This window comes from Triturus cristatus, chromosome 4_2 (assembly GCF_964204655.1).
Source record: "Triturus cristatus chromosome 4_2, aTriCri1.1, whole genome shotgun sequence".
Taxonomy (NCBI): Eukaryota; Metazoa; Chordata; class Amphibia; order Caudata; family Salamandridae; genus Triturus; species Triturus cristatus.
Genome location: NC_140586.1, coordinates 407,241,565 through 407,258,513, shown reverse-complemented (window position 1 = coordinate 407,258,513; position 16,949 = coordinate 407,241,565). Strand labels below are relative to the sequence as shown.

Genomic DNA, 16,949 nt, shown 5'->3' with positions numbered 1-16,949 from the left:
CTCCTTCTGGACATTCCACTCCTGGCACTGCTTCCTCAACTTCATCCTCATTCTCATCTACACCTTCACCCTCATTCTCCTCTAAAATGTCTGCAGCTGACGGACTTCTTCCTAGGCTCTGAGGGCAATGTGGAAGTCCTCCTTCTGGGATTCTCTGCCCATCCCCACTACTCTCTGTTTACAACTGCTCCTCTGCTCTGCCATTCTAAGGGTCGCCTGTTAGCCAGATCCACCTCCATGGTACCCAAATACTAAGGGAGTTAAAGGATACATTTAGGAAAAATAACCCAATAAAATCCAAAAGCCAAAGAAAAATCTAAATATCAATTCCTGCTGTCAATTTAGAAAGGTATTTTTATTTTCAACCTAATTCACTGTGCAATACTGCAAAACACAAGTCCTAGATCCCACTGCTGTACACCAATGTATCCAAGTTCACTTGAGTACGTTGTGGACTGTTCTGCTTCGCTACCCTTAGATAGTCAAGTACTGCAATGGGGTACTTGAGTCCCAATAAAAGAATCATTGCAGACTTAGTACTTGTAAAGGATACACATCCTTTGCAACTAATCACCCAATTTCTTATATAATTTTATTTTTATAAATGTACTACATTTACATACCTCTCTGCCCAGACTAGACACATTAATTAAGATACCTCAGATGATGGAGAAAATAAAAACTTGTGATAGATGATTATTGGAAATGTCGGCTTTGTAATAAGTAAAGCAGTCATGTATGAGTATCTGACATGACTGTCAACCTTACCCCCAAAACCCTATAGTAAAGCCCAAAGAAGCTCTTGCCTTATCTAACAAGCAACAGCATTTTCCCGCAGCTCACTTCCATGAAAACGGATGAGAAATGACTACAAACATTAAGTTAGCTGTAAAAAAACAATTCTGCCTAAAATGACTATCTCTCTATAGAAAGCAATAGGGCTTTGAAAAGAAATTGTTTGGACAATGTCTAGGAAATGTAAAAATCTTAACAAAAAATGTAAAACATACCAATAAAAGTTACATGATAATATGTAATACTTATCCAAGGTATAAAATAAACAGTACTATAAATAATTAAGAATATAGTATAATTTAAAGAAAATGACCACTATCGCACCGTTTATTAGGGGAGGGCAGTAAACTCCAGTTCGCCAGTGGAGTTTGCAGTAGTTTGCCACTCCGCATTCCACTTGGGGCACGGAGTTCAGTAAAAACTCTGTCTACTACCGCATTGCAGAGTTTTCCGGCGCCCACCACTATTTTGCTTCAGTCATGCCTGTTGAAGATGCTGATATGTCTGCTATTCTCCTATTAGTCTAGTCCTCTGAACAGGAAGGGTGCCTTGCTAAGGACTGTCATCTCATGGTGTTCGCTGCCTGCAGGAGGTCTGTGTGCATTGTAGCCACTGAAGCTGAGCTTCCCACGTTATCTCTTTAACATGAAGGTTGTGTCAATATCCTCATCTTTCCATGGAATATATGAAAATGGCTGCAGCCTAAGAGAGTTTATGGTGGACGCTGAACAGCTTGTCATGGAGCTTGTGATATCAATCCTATGCCTTGCAGAGCTGTTAGTCAGTCCGAAAAGGCATTTTGTGTTTTCTCACCACCTTGCGAGTGACATGACAATAAAAGTGTCTCTGTATTGATCATAAGTGGACGGGTATACTATGGTCTCGCCCTGCGCATGTTCCAAGGGAACATTGTCTTTTGTGCGATTGTTATTGTGTCCTACATTATAAAGCTAGGCTTTTGTCAGTGCTTACTTGTTGTGTATGCTTTCTAAATGCTTTGTATCCCAACTATTACAACCCAAAGCAGACGAAGGTCATGTGGAGGGAAACTTACTCTGAAGTAGGTAAAATAAATGATGGCGTGCCTTATTTATTATTTTAGCATTTTTATGTAGCGTGAAAACAACTTGAAGGTATTGGAGCACTGTATGTCAGTACCAGTTGCAATATATTAATTGTACGCATTTCTAGCTCTGAAACAGACTCTGCCAGGGGCATTGTGGGAAGTAAAAGGCCAGCTAAAGCATTAAATATACAGGAACTGCAGCGATTCTCCTTGAGTACTTTTCATCTTCCTGAGACATCAGATAAAGTGCCATAAGCAGCCTGCTGCGGGTTGCTATGCAGGTATAGTGTCTCTGAAAAGATAAACCAAGAAAATTTAAAAAAACACTACCGGATTAACATTTTTAGTCAGGAGGGTAAAATGAGTGACAGGCTGCAAAACTAGCAAAACAAGCATTAGCAATAGAATTGGTCACGCATTTGTGAAAGTGAGAACCCTTGGCATTGAAAATGACAATTTTTTTTTTTTATTCCAAGTGGAGTGATTATGTTTACATAGTGCTATTGCCATTTGTATGACCTCATGGCACCGGAGAACCAGAAAATGGGAAATAGTTTATGAAGGAGAGGAGACAAGAGTGATATGCTGCCTTAACAAACGATACAAATACCAACATCCTGGAAAAAGCAAACACTCATATGGGAATGCAGGATTAAGTAAAACATGTGAAATCTAAGCAGAACAATATATTTACCTGAACCTGTTTATACCTATTATTTATAAATGAATGAGTGTGTTTGCCTGAAAAGTTAAGGACATGACTACATGGCCAGGGAAGAGAATATAAGTACCACCATGCACTGCTAAAAGCCAACAAAAGCTAATGATGCCAATTATGAGAAGTGAGTGTGAAAAGAGCAACAAGTAATATGAAAAGTGTGACAAACTCAAGCCTCAACCAGTGACCCAAATGTGATAACAATAATCGGTAATCCAATGTGACAATGGACTCACATCAACTAACTGTGTAGTTAACAAAAAACCCATAAACAAAACGAAACAACACAGGAGAATTTGGTGAAGTGGAACTGTTAAAAAACATGTTTAAAATCTAGTGCCAAAATGAAACTTTGAAATGGGAAAATGTATGGCAACCCCTATTGACAGAAGGGAATGGAAGGAAGTGTTGCTTGCCATGGTCTGTTAACCGAAATGCCAATGTTCACCCTTGTCTGTACAATTAAGAGAACAAAGTGAATTCGGGAGCTGTCTGTAAGTAATTAGTGGTGTCAACACGATCATAAGGACAAAAAACAGACCCAAATAAAGTTTAGAAAACTAACTCAAAGTACAACAATGAAATAATGCAAATTTCCTTGAGTACACAAAACAACAGTGTTAGCATGCTGGCAGTTAAGATACAATTGCCTGTAAGCTGAAATTAACAAAGCACAAAAGGAATTTTAAAATTAAACAAGATTTTGTTCTATGCTGTTCATGTGTGTGACGAAACATCCTGTTTGCTAAAGGATGGCAGTAGTGATAGGAGGGAAAGGGTGCAACACATGGCCAGAGATGACCGTCAAAAACAATTAATAACTGAAATCACAAGCAGCGACACAGGAAAGATGGCAGCAATGACACGCAGAAGGGCGTCCAGGTGAAGAGGCAATAGAGGGCAATTACTAGTTAACCAAAAAAAATAAACAGTGATGTCCCATGGGAGAGAACCAAGAACCCAAAGACAGGACAGATTGACACTATTGATCAACCAGAGTAAAGGAATTTTGAAAGGCAGGCCAACAAACCAGTCAGAAGTGCTGGGCGTGTAGAAAAACCCATAGACTGAACACAACAAGCCTCACAGACCAGCACATGTGCTGCACAGAATCGACCTAAAAAAGTAACTCAAAACTTTAAAAAAAATTAACTTTGATAAAAGGAAGGGTGGAGGGTTCTGAGAGTATTGTTCTCCATTTTTCGCTTTGGTCCAATGACTTTAGTCAGTTACCAAGTGTGTGTACAGATTGGAGTCGGGTTTACTCTTTCCTGGGAGTAAACATGAGGTTAAAGAAAGTGAGAGCCCTCTCTCATTTTATATTGACTTAATATATTTTAAAAGACTCGGGGGCATATTATCAAGAAACGGCATTAAGATTAAGCAGCAGAAAACTGTTGCTAAAGCGGCGAAAATGGGCTTCATAATATGCCCTTGAGAATTCCCATAGAAGCCCATGTTCTGGTGTCAACATGGGCTTCTATGGGAATTCTCACGGGCATATTATCCTGTCTCCTGGTTTCTGGCTTCTACCTCCACCTTTCCCCTTTAATTGAGCAGGCTCAGCTGCCATAAGTTATGGCTGCTGACAGGGTGGACAAACACTCAGCTTTTGACCCTCACTGCCGTGCCATACATAGACGACTACCACAATCACTGAGGTAAGGCTCCCCCCTTCTTCTTCAGCTAGAGTCCAGACAGAACTCGACCCTCCACTACTACATGGTAGCCTACTTCCTACACTCCCAACTTGAGAGCTGAGCGGAGAGCCTGCTCCGGTGAATCCCCAGCCCTGGGTGACTGCAGAGCGCTACCCAATGTGCATGTCCTAGGCTTTGTCCACATCTATAAATATTGCAGATGAGGGCACATGATAATTAAATATGACAACTTGTGAACCAATATCAAATACGCCAACTCGTGGAGCTCTATAGAATCCGCAGAGTTTTTATGTAACTCCTCAGAATTCCTCAGAGTGAAACAAAGTGAATTCTTCCCACCCCTACCCTTAATCATGCATCGGGGAGCTGGACTGGATCGACTGACTTTAAAGCATACTGAAAATGGCATCCAGGAACAAGAAAGATGCTAACCTGGAGGCTATCCTTGCTAAAACAGTTGTGAAGAAGATAGAGAGTGGGAGGGAAAGCATGGGCGAAGGTGAGCACAGTCGGAACCACTCTCCCAATGGTGCATCATAGGCAGTGATGGAGGTGACACTCACCCACATCGATATGGAGGTTCTGATCAGCAAGCTACGCAATGACAATGTCGCCCTGCGAAATGATTTCACTAAAGAATTAAAACAGATGCAAACACAAGCTGGGGGATAAGGCAGCGAGTATGCACACAGGAAACCGCTGGTGACTCAAGGGAAGAGGAAATTAAAATGCTCAGGTAAGAGGTCCATGAGCCGCACAATCAGAATATAGGCCTCCAAAACCACTTGGATAACCTGGAGAATAGATTTCATAGATCCAATGTGTGGATACGCGGGATCCTGGAAACAGAGCAGCGAATGCCCTCGAGGACTATTTGAAATGGCTCTTCCATCATGTACTCCCTGGGCTCACACAGGAGGACATCCAGCTTGATCGCACTCTTAGAGCCGACAGGACAGATCAAACTTGAGGAGAACCTTTCTTGATGTACTCACCTGTATGCACCACTTTTAACAGAAAGATACAATCATGGCAGCAGCCTGGGAGGCAAGAATGATCTCCTTTGAATTCTACATCTCTATCAATACCTCTCCTTGAGCACCCTGCTGCATTGACGAGAATTCTGCCCAATAACAAAACATCTCACAGAGAAAGGTGTGAAGTATTGATGGGACTTTCATTCAGCCTCTCGTTTTACTATTTTCTGCTCTATTCATACAGTGTGCCGCATAACAGAGGCACATTTGATCCTGGACTTACCCAACCTGCTAGAGAGCTCACAGCCTGCAGACATCACCCAATAATCGGGAGTACCAGAGAGGCCGAGACATGGATGTTGGACCGTGGTGCTCACAAAGCAACAAACGTATTGTGCTTTCCAGGAAGAAATACAAAGGGTAAGTCAAGCAGTCCTGCTCACACTATAAGAAGCTGATGCAATGGAGGAGGACTGAACTCTACTACTACTGCACAATAGAAGTACTGATGCCATGGCATGCCAGATAAGATGTGGGGGCAACAGGGGTATTGCTGAGATGAATGATGTGGGTGGCAGGTGGAAGTAGGGAGGGGGGCAATGGGATAGGTGTCAGAGGATGTCCTTGGGATTGGATTCTTTAAACTCAACTATTGGGCATGATCGAGGGACCAGAAGCTCCACAGGGGAGGAAGTGATTGTTAATTTATGTTGCTCCATATATTTCACCTAACATACTCTTGCACTCTTACAATACACTCTCATGCATGGGCACTTATAACACTTCAGTTTGTAAAAGTCCTCAGCTTTAATGTGAGAGGTTTGAATGCCCCAACTAAGCATGCAGCTTTGCTTTCCTTCCCAACAGACACAAAATCCGATTTCTGCCCTTCGGCAGGAAACACAGCTTATTAAATTAGACTGCCCGAGTCCCCAATTGTGCTGGTTTACCTTACAGATATTCTCTTGGGGCCCCAAGAAGTCAGGGGGAGTGACAATGATATTGGTGCATACATTTCACAGAAGACTGATGGATTCACTGATTGACACACCAGGACGACTCCAAGTGGTACGCATACTGCATGGGCCCACCACCCTCATATTGGGCTCAATATATACCCGAGGGAGAAATAGGAATCATTCCAAATTTGCCCTCACTCTAGTCCTAGCATCCCCAGACAGGAACATACTGATTGGTGAGGATATCAACATACTTATCGAGACAGACCTGGAAAGAACCTTTGATGGCTGAGAGAACTTACCTTGGTTGATATATGACGTGAAATACATCCAACAAAATGTGATTATAACTTCTTCTTGGCCTCCTGTCAGACCTATGCTAGCTCTGATGGGAGGCTGACCTATACTTTCTGGGAACCACACATTACTCTGCAAAGACCCTAAGAACCAATATTGAGACATATGCCATTTCTGACCACTTGCCTATCACAATCAAGCTAAGGATTGCACCCACATACATACCCGCATGAACATGGATGCTTAATGACAATGTTCTGAAACATGACTCATCAATAGATGTGATCACATGTAGCATACTGGATTTCCTCACCATTAATGACACTCCTGACATGATCATTCTGTTACTGTGCAACACATTAATTCTTTTACCCAAGGAATCTTTAGCTAACATGTAGCACACACCTCAATAGAGTGTAATGAGATAAGAGATGGGATGTAGAGGAGAAGATGGCAGACCTAGAAAGGACTCATAAACAAATGGTGTCCAAACGTGTGGTGCCAATTTACCTTAGCGATACAACAACTCAGGGCCCTAAATACTAACTAGGCAGAGCTGGTGCTATTATGGGTCACACAAGATGATGGATGGAGTGCTGAAACTTTTCAGCCACTCACACCCAGTCAAGAGATCTATATTAAATGCATCATTATTTTGCTCACTATGCCACCCCAGCTTAGACCCAGCTATATGCAAATCAGTCTTGACCCTGCTCCTCATGGGAACAGTCAAGCTAGAACTGCCTGGCCAGGTCTTCCTTGGATTGGAAACAAGCATCCTGGAACTGGTTTCAGACTATCACCCCTCATCAGCCAGGCTAGCTTGAACCCATTGGCACAGCGAGCAAGGGACCCATGTCTGGGCATACCCTTTGCCACTTAGGGCGAACATAGCAAACACAGCAAGATGATGGATGGAATGCTGAAACTTCACAGCCACTCACCCCCACTTTTGTGTTGCTATTATGGCTCAAACAATGCTATTGCACAGGGGGTGATAAGGTGGGCCACCTATTGGCCTCCAAGATAAGAGCAAAATTACACAGAATCATTTGCAACTGTCCGTACCACAGCTCAGAGCTGGAGATAGGGAGAACTGTCTGGGCTGCGCTGTATCCAGGCAGTCAAAATAACACTGCTCCCTAAAATACTGAAAGTCATACAAACAATCCCAATTTCCCCACCAGTGGGAACAATAGAGAAAATGCAGTGATGCATAGACCAATTTAACTGGCCGGGTTAGAAACCCCACACAGCAAAGGTAGAACTTATTGCATAATAGTGGAGGGAGGGCTGGGAGTTCCCTATCTCCCCAAATACTACGCAGTGGCACAACTCTGTTATATGGTGGAATGGCACCACCTCAAAACAAGCAGGCATAGCCATCTGTAAGGTCCCATGGCTGGTGAAAAAACACAGGCCGCAAAGTGTCTATATTTTCCCCAGTGGTCTGGTTAACATTAGACGTGTGGGACAGAATTGCAACGGCTCGAGAACCAACAACAATGCCTTCACCCATGACCCGTATAATGAACAGCCCTGACTTTGCATCGTCGATGCCGAGCACCACCCATATGGCCTGGTGAAATGCCAGTTGTAAGAGGGTTGGAGACCTTTTCAATGCTGATAGTATTGCTTCCTTTGAGCAATTAAAATATGATTATGACTATGATCTGCCGTTGACAGAATGATTACACTACTAGCAAATTCGACACAGGGTTCTGCAGTCTGCCAAGAAAAAGCAGAAAGGAGGACTCTTACACCCTCTGAGAAGTGGGTAATCATGATAAGGGATGACAAACACATTCGCTTGGATATCTATGCACTACTACATCACCAGCCTATTATAGACCGCTCGCCAATGCAAAAGAGATAGGATACAGAACTAGGGCACTGGAGAGCATCTACATTATATTACGGATTTCAGCCAGTAATAGTTCAGAAAGGCACGCTCTGCTAAAGATGGTTCACTAGTGGTACTATACTGGGGAACACATTTATAACTGTCATTCAGTTACGCCTCCCACATGCTAGAGGACCTGCGGAGGGAAGGGAAACTAATACACATCCTTTGGTATTTTCCCAAAGTAACTAAATACTAGGAGGAAATGCTCCATAACATAGATGCTATGGTCCACACTGACATACCACGATTCCTTCCATATACAATACTCATATTGCCCAACCCACTGACACACCCACTATGGTCTCTTAGGGGTAGAGCTATAACGATGGCCCTGTATGCAACCATATTGGCGATACTGGTGAACTGGGCCAAGGAGAAAGCCAAAGAGTTCGGAGAATGGCCCCAAAGGCTTTGGAGCCTTCTCAGGATGGAGAAAATTATAGTAGCTCTAGAGCACATAGAGATACCATTTTAAAAGACATGCGGGGCATGTATTGACTTTCTGTCCCAGGAATTTTGAGAACTCACTTACCTTTGAATACTCCACCTGAAGGAGGCATTAGCAACACAGTCGTCTTGGGGCCCAACATTAATCTCCACATGAAATCAGCTTCTAGTGTGCCTGAACTTACTGTGTATATTCATTATAGAGTATGGATCCAGGGGCAAGGTAGTTGGGGAGTTTGCATGTGGGGATGCTTGTTGACCTGCATGTTTTATGTTTTCTTTCTGTATGCATTGGTGCCACATTAAACACATCTTGCTGGACTACGTTATGTGATTTTTGGCTGTGTGTCATACCTTTAGAGTTGTATATGTCTTGCACAAGTGTCATAAAGAAATCTCAATAAACAGATTTTATAACATAAAATTGCAAATAAAAATTTACAGTAAATATTAATACAAACATGAACATTAACGAAAATAATACAGTACACAAAAACACTTCTGAATAAAAATGATATTGCATATTACAATATTTTAGACAACAATAATAAAAACAACACTTAAAATAATATTCTTACCTATAATATTCCTGTCCAAGGTATTTTTGACATCACAATATTCTTCACACAATATTTATGTATCACAATATTATTTATTCTGTATTTTGTCGAGATACCTAACTTTACACTCAGTTTTTGTGAATGGTCAAATGTAGTAAAGTTACTCAAAAGTGTAAGAGTAAATTACATGTGTTAGTTACTCACAAATGTGGGTTTGCTTTGTGAACAGCCTTGAACATTGTGTGCTACAGATTAGTTATGGAGGCTCTTTCACATTTATATGAGTACCTTATAGTATGTTCTGATATATTTCAGATTCTTTAAGTAGTAATGAATGCCACAATCATTAAATGGAAATTTGATTCATAGTTTCACTTTTTGAACACTTGCACCAGTGACTTGAATATATATGATGCCTCAAGGAATGAATGGGCTTGTCCAGGTATTTTTGTTTGATCAAATCCCAGTAGGTCCATTTATCTTTTCATTCTTCTGTGGTTGATCAAATTAGTATCTTTCAGTGGCTTAGCTATAGCTATTTGTTACCTAGTCCACACCCATCCTTTTTACCATTACAGAAATGAGGAAAATTATGCGCTGTCTTTGTTGGGTACGCCAAAATAAACCTTGGTCGTCCACTATATCATTCACAACTACTAGGGTAATGGGTAACCAAGATGGGTGTATCCTTTATGGCAATAGTAATTCTTTTAGATTGAGAAAAACATATTCTCCTACTTTTTCCAGCCAAATACCCACCTACCAATCTCTAACCAGACATCTTAGTTCAGCAGGTGGTGTGCTATGCTGACGGAACTTATACATAGTTTATGACACTTTAAATAATGTCTGTGATTTGAAAGTGTGGTCTGCCACAATTTAACATGAGTGATCCAGCATGTACTTCTGTAATAATTTCTCATGTACTCTCAGTAACCTCTTCTACCGACCCAGAGAACAATGGTAAAATGCATTGCTCCATCATAGGCTGGACCGCCTAATAGACTCCATTTACTTTTGGCATCCTCCAGCAGAAGTCTTGTGATTGCTAACCGCGTGTTGAAATGGCATGCTATTATGTTAAGTAAACTCATCATTGTTAGCAAGCCTAGAAAATATTTACACACCATCACCAGACCTGCAAAGCAGGATAAAGAAACAGGGAAACAAACTGGAAAGCTTCAAACCAAAAAAACTAGTCTGATTAATAAAACATATAAAAGCGAGCTGAGAAATTTGACGTCTTGTTCCCGGACTACCTGATCCATGAATGACAAACACCGCAAGACATAGGTAACAAGGGCCACTTGAATGAAGGTGCTAATCAGGAGCAACTGAACTTCACAGATGTTAATCTTTGACGAAGGCAAATTGCATTGGAATTATAAAGAAATGTAGATCACAATTTTGCTATATAACTTTGGTGGTTAATTTTGGAAAAAACCAAGGACTTTTAGAGAGACAAAGTTAATTGTTAGACTTTTAAAACAAAATCAAGGGTGGTTAAGAGAGATAAGAAGAGATGTAGGATAACCACAAGGCTCTGTGAAGAAATGCATGTTACAGATTGCTGAATAATGTAGGTAACTGAAAATAAATCTATGGATATGTACAGTAGGAGAGAGTGCCATTAGGAATCTTAACTAATAGGTGAATGAAGACTTAAACATCTTTTATAACAGTTTGAGCATCAACAAATATCTTTGACCATACCCATAGGAATCATGAGCAGGAATCCACTGCTACCATGATATATTTGTAAGACCCATCTGATTGTAAGGGTTTGCAGTAGTCCAGATAAACGCAAGACAGAGTCCTGAATGAGATCAATGGAGATTTCTGTGGGGGACGAGCTTTAATGGAAACCTTCATATGCTAGCAGATGTCACTTTTAAGGACAAAGTTCTGTTTGCATAGACCTGGCCACCAATAGAGTTGCTGCAATAGTGAAATTGTAGCCCCAACTCCTGCGTTAGCAGGCGCTAGACCCTCATGTGTGCTGGGATGAGCCCTAACTTGTGATCTGAATTAGGTATTACTCTATCCCCCAATCCAGGGATATGAGTAAAAAGAATGTTTCGAACACTTAACTGGTAGGAGAATTTAGTTGGAAAACTTTTCATTAGGTGGGTGCCATAACATGCAGCTTTGACAGCCTTCATAATGTCTCCATCTATCCTCATACTAGAACGAGTAATTGCATTTACTGCAGCAGTTTGCTCTGTTGCTTTTGCGATTTCATAAGCCATTGAATTCCCTGCAACATGTATTCCTACATGTTAGTGGCTCAATGTGTGAATTAAATAAGCCTGTGGCACACTTACTTTAAGTCTGGCCACTTGTCCCCAAAGCAGATTGTGCTTTATAGTGTACCCTTTGGAATCTTGGAATCTATTCTAGCTCCAGTAGTGTCAGTACTCAGTGTAAGACTGAACCCATTAATACAAATCACACAGTATAAGTGTGGGGCGTGCAGGATTCTTATTTTCAAATGCCTGAATTAGAGCTTTCAGTTCATCCAGCTTTGCAGTGCAATTACAAAGTTACTATATAAATGTTTTATGAGGGTGGAATTCACCATTCTCCATCCTACCCTTTACTGCTGCACAAGCAGCAGAACATTGATGCTTTGTTCATACAGCAGGCTGAGCAGAAAAATCAGTGTAGATTATATAATCATACTGATTTTGAGGCATAACTTCTTTAGGCAGAGGATGTTTGTGTTCATAGCGCAGGTATCCTTGTGTTTGAAGTGTAGAGTAAAATATGTAGTCTACGTTTGTTGCTGTCAGTGAGATGGCCCACTGTATCCATCTAGGGTGTAAGGCTCTTGCATTGGGAATGCCTGCCTTTGTAAAAGCCTCTAAGGTTGGAACGGGAGTAATGACAATTATTAATTTCCCCTGAGCCAATGATCTTTCTTTCGCAACAGCAGTCTGTACTGCCATCAATATTTTTCTGTTTGTGCAAAACGCATCTCTGCATTTGTGTATAACTGCGATTTCTATGCATTTGGTGCAGAGTCTCTTTCAATGAATGTTACATAAGTGTATCCAGATGTCCCCTGCAATTATACAGATCACCAGGTTTGCGGTGTTAACACATGTGTCTATGTTTTGAAGCAAACAGGTCAGCATGTACTGAAATTTTAATCTGTGTCTGTTTACACACCCAATGTGTACTTGGAAAATCTGGATGAATCAAGTCATAAAACAGTTTTACCCATTCTTCATATCAGGATTGTACGTCCTGACAAAATTTAGGATACCCATCATTGATTGAAGTTTTTTTGAGAAGTGTGTCACAAGACTTCTCCCTTCACTTGACTCATATCCCAGAAACATTACACTGATGTGAGCAAAATTATGCAATATACTCTTGCCAAGTGTACTGATAAGTCGTCATCTGTTTAGGAATATTTCATCAACATATGACAATGATTGGTCAGCAATTTTCTTGCAGCTGACCAGCTGAAAATAGTCCAGGGTTATTCTCATTCCCGTGTGGCAAATGACAGAACAGTTTTTAAGAACCTAAAGCGCTGAATGTGGTCAAGTACTGACTTTCAGGCACTATATTTTGGCAGAAAGATCCATTTGATATGCCTAATATGATTGTGTATTCTTTTGTGCACTATATTGTTCATTAGTGACATGCTATGCTCTTTTTCTACAGCAAATATGTGTGTAGTGGTGTTTAAGGTTGTATGATGTTACAACGCATGCTTTTACCCCACATGCCATTGCAACGCAAGTTTTTACAACTACTTGCTGTCGGGGGTGTGCTGGAGTTTGGAATAGTATAATGTACTATTCCAACTCCAGTCTGTGCAACAGTAGGGATCGTGTTGGTGTTACATCCAACACCTTATACCCCCTACAGCAAGCCATTTAGTTGTAATGGCATGTGGGGTAAAAGCATGCATTGTAAAGCATGCTTTGTTTCCCGGTGTTTAAGTATATGTAGTCTAAGACTAAGCGATATCAATTCTGGTTTCATTATTGAAAACAAAGGATTATTCACAGGAAAGGTGCAACTTTCTATTACACCTTGGTATTCAAGTTGTATGAGGATCTCTCTAACTTTTTTTAGCCTCATGTTTAATGAGGTATTGTCTTTGTAGTTGTGGGGTGCACCTCACATGTTTGATGTGATATGGGGACCTTTCATTCCAACCCACATGGTTGTGAGATAACACAGGAGCTTGCGCTACGTCTCACTCCTTGGCATATGTATGTTTAACTGAATCTAGAACGAGGTCAGAAAAGTCAGGTAAAATGATCTTCTCTCCATTGGGGCAATCTATAATAAACTACAGTGGCCAATCCTCTTCGGCCAAGAGGATGTCATAGTTGAATGACAAGTTCTGCCAAAAGAGAACATATATGATCCAGCTTGAGTTGCATGTCATATAATTGACTAGGGACACACAGTCTCCGGTCCGGTGTTTCCACCTGGACGTAATCACTCATTGCTCCTGATGCCAGCCACCAGTCACTCCATAAGATGATTATGAACTATTGTGGCTTCTGCTGCACTGAACAGCATGGTAAGAGCTCATTCCCCATTCAGAAGCTGTGTCTTCAATATCCATGGCTTACTTGACTTCAATGCCAGCTACCTTCTTCTTTTTTAATTGAGGCTAGAACTGTGTAGGTTTGTCTTCCTTTTTGATCATGAAATCAGAATAGCATTGTGAGTCCTTCTTCAGTTTCATGTACTCCTCTGATCTGCACTCTGATCGTCCTTCTCTCTCTGGGTGTTTTTTGGTTGACTCCTGAAAGGAACAAAAGGAATGTCTATCAGTATCCTGATAACTATCAGATGTTTTGATTGAATCACGGTTGCTCAAGTTATACCGCTTTTCAGTAGACTCCTGTTGAGGAGGTAAACACTTTAGTCAGTCTCTTTTTTTTTCTTAGTATCCTATTATTATTTAGAAGACTCAGAAGACTGCTTCAAGTTTTCCTTTTCAAAACTAAGGGTGGGCGGAATTTGCGAAATCCACTTTCGCAAATTATCGCGAAAATGTTTAAAATTATCGCAAACAAGCGGAAATATTGCGAAGATGCGGAATTTTTTCCCCCGCATGTTCGCGAGATTTTCTGCATGGTTGCGGGTCGCCAACTTACCCATGTGGATGCTCGCGGGCGCGACCATCTTGTTTTGAGTTGTCTCGCGGGGCATGATCGCGAGAAGAAAGACGTGATTGCGCGACGCATGACGTCACTGCGGGTGCGAACTGTCGCGAGACAGCGCAAATGGCTAAAAACAATCCAACATCTCATGGAGAACGCGACCGGATCAAGAAAACTTGTCGGCGAACGCAGGGATTCAGGTAAGGCGATCGCGTGCGCGCGAGAATGTATTATTTTACAGCGCGAGCAAGAAACAAATTATCGCCAAGCTGCGGAAAGCAGAAATTTTGACATTTTCGCGCTCTCTGCGGAACGTGAAAATGTCAAATTATCGCAATTTCCGTGAACGGAACGAAATTTTTGCCCAGGCCTATTCAAAACTACCCTTAATCTGTGGTTTACTTGGTCTGGCTGCCAAATTATCTCTACCTATTGTCAGATAGGTTTCCTCAATAATTTTAGGTAGTTCGCACTCCTGGTCACCCCTAATAACCTGTGCGAGTAGCTGGATTATAGCTAACACTGCTGCTTCCCCTTTTATATTGATTAGTATTATTGTAGATACTGAAGCAATATTGCCCATCAGTTTCTTTCACAAATCCAGGGCAGGGACTGCGCAGTACTCATTTTGCATGAGTTTAAACAGCTCTGGCAAAACAGATAATGATAGTGTACCATGTGTTCTCGCATATACTGCAGCAAAGACTGTGCCCCCAGAGGCGCAGTTTTCCACCGTGTGAGCCATCCTATTTGATTTCTATTTCCATAGTAGGGGTGCATGCCATGACCCCTGTGCACTCACTGAAGAAAATTTTGTTATGAGCCTTGCGGGATGACATTACCTGTCTAGTGGATACCCTGATCTGATCACTATACACTGCCTTCTATGTCACCCCATCTTTCCAGGTAACTACTAGGATCGGTGGAACACCGTGACCGCACCTATGAAGAGTGTTAGGTAGGATCCACTCCACCCACCACCAATGTGTAGATAGTTTTGCACTTAGGTCCTGATGAAATGCTATGGATCAGTATTGGCCGTAAAGCGTGAAACATGTTGACAACACTACACGAGTTGATCGTTGCTCCACTGGGCCATTAAGCCAGAGAGCAGCCACTCCATTTCCTTTTTAACAAAGTGGATATCCACACCAATAAAATGTTCATTTGGATTATCCAACCTTTTTTAATACCACTCACTTCTTCACATCGACACTTCCCTCTAGGGCCCTCACACCCACAGCACCATACGACAAGGAACAAAAGATCTCTGCTAAAGAGCCCCTTTATGGGTGCCCGTCGGGTATTGCAGCGCCGACCCGACGAGGAGCAAGTCCATATGATGACGCATGACACCTAGCTTAGCTTGCTTGGTGTGTGAGAACTCTAGTTCCAAATAAGAGGATTTCCCTCCTATTGCCGCTGTAACATTTTGTCCTTCATTTACTTGGGGAACAGCACACTCTTATTGTTCGGCATGTACTGCGCTGCCCTGAAAGACTACAGGCAGCTATATTTCAAATTCTCCACTAGGCTGCTGGAGACCTCTGTGCCCATAAAGGAGCTGCCACTGCAGTGGTTCACCTGAAGGCACTGAAGTTTTGCTATGCTCGGACCATATTCAATGCACCAGCCTGGCTTGGCAGTTCGGGCTGGACTGTTCCCATGAGGCACAGGGTCAAGACTGATTTGTATGTAGCTGGGTCTGAACTGAGGTGGCGAAGTGAGCTAAAGAACAATGATGGAATCAACCCAGATCTGTGATCGGGGTAAGTGTCTCGAAATTTGTCAGCACTCCATCCATCATCTCCTTGTGTATGCTTTGTTTGCCCTAAGTTGGCAGGGTATGTCCAGACATGGGTTCCTTGCTCATGGTAAATGGATTCAAGCTAGCCTGTGTGACGAGGGGTGTTGCCCTGAAACTGGTCCCAGGATGCTTGTTTCTGGTTCAGGAAAGACCTAGCTTGGCAGTTCGGGCTTGACTGTTCCCATGAGGCACAGGGTCAACACTGATTTGCATATAGCTGGGTCTGAACTGAGGTGGCGAAGTGATCTAAAGAACGATGATGGATTCAACCCAGATCTGTGACTGGGGTTCAGTATCTGAAAAGTTTCAGTGCTCTGTCCATCATCTCCTTGTTTTTGCAGTTGAACACCTTATCTGTCAGACCAATTGTGCCTTTCAGCACTTTTTCAAGTGGCTCATGGATGACCATGTCGAAAACCGAGGGCTGGTCAAGTAAAATCATAAGGCAAGAGTTGTTTTGGTACAGGATTTTGAGTGTGTTGTCCATGATGAGTGTTATGGCCTAGTCCATGCTGAGGACTGGCCTGAATCTAAGTTGGAACTCAGTGAGTAGCTTGAATTTTTTAATGTCTTAGCAGAGTTGGTTTAGTCCACATTTTTCCAGGACTTTCACCAGGT

At 41.9% G+C, this 16,949-nt stretch overlaps 1 protein-coding gene across 2 annotated transcripts in view; it reads left to right on the top strand.

Moving 5' to 3' along the window:
• Positions 1-10,632: 10,632 nt before the first annotated feature.
• LOC146833942 (uncharacterized) overlaps positions 10,633-16,949 on the top strand; it is a 302,258-nt gene continuing 295,941 nt past the window's right edge. The window contains exon 1 of one of the 2 annotated variants that reach the window (XM_085600110.1): positions 10,633-10,679. The gene's annotated coding sequence lies outside the window, so the exon portion shown is untranslated. The remainder of the gene's footprint in view (positions 10,680-16,949) is intronic. The other variant, XM_085600109.1, reaches the window with a different exon arrangement.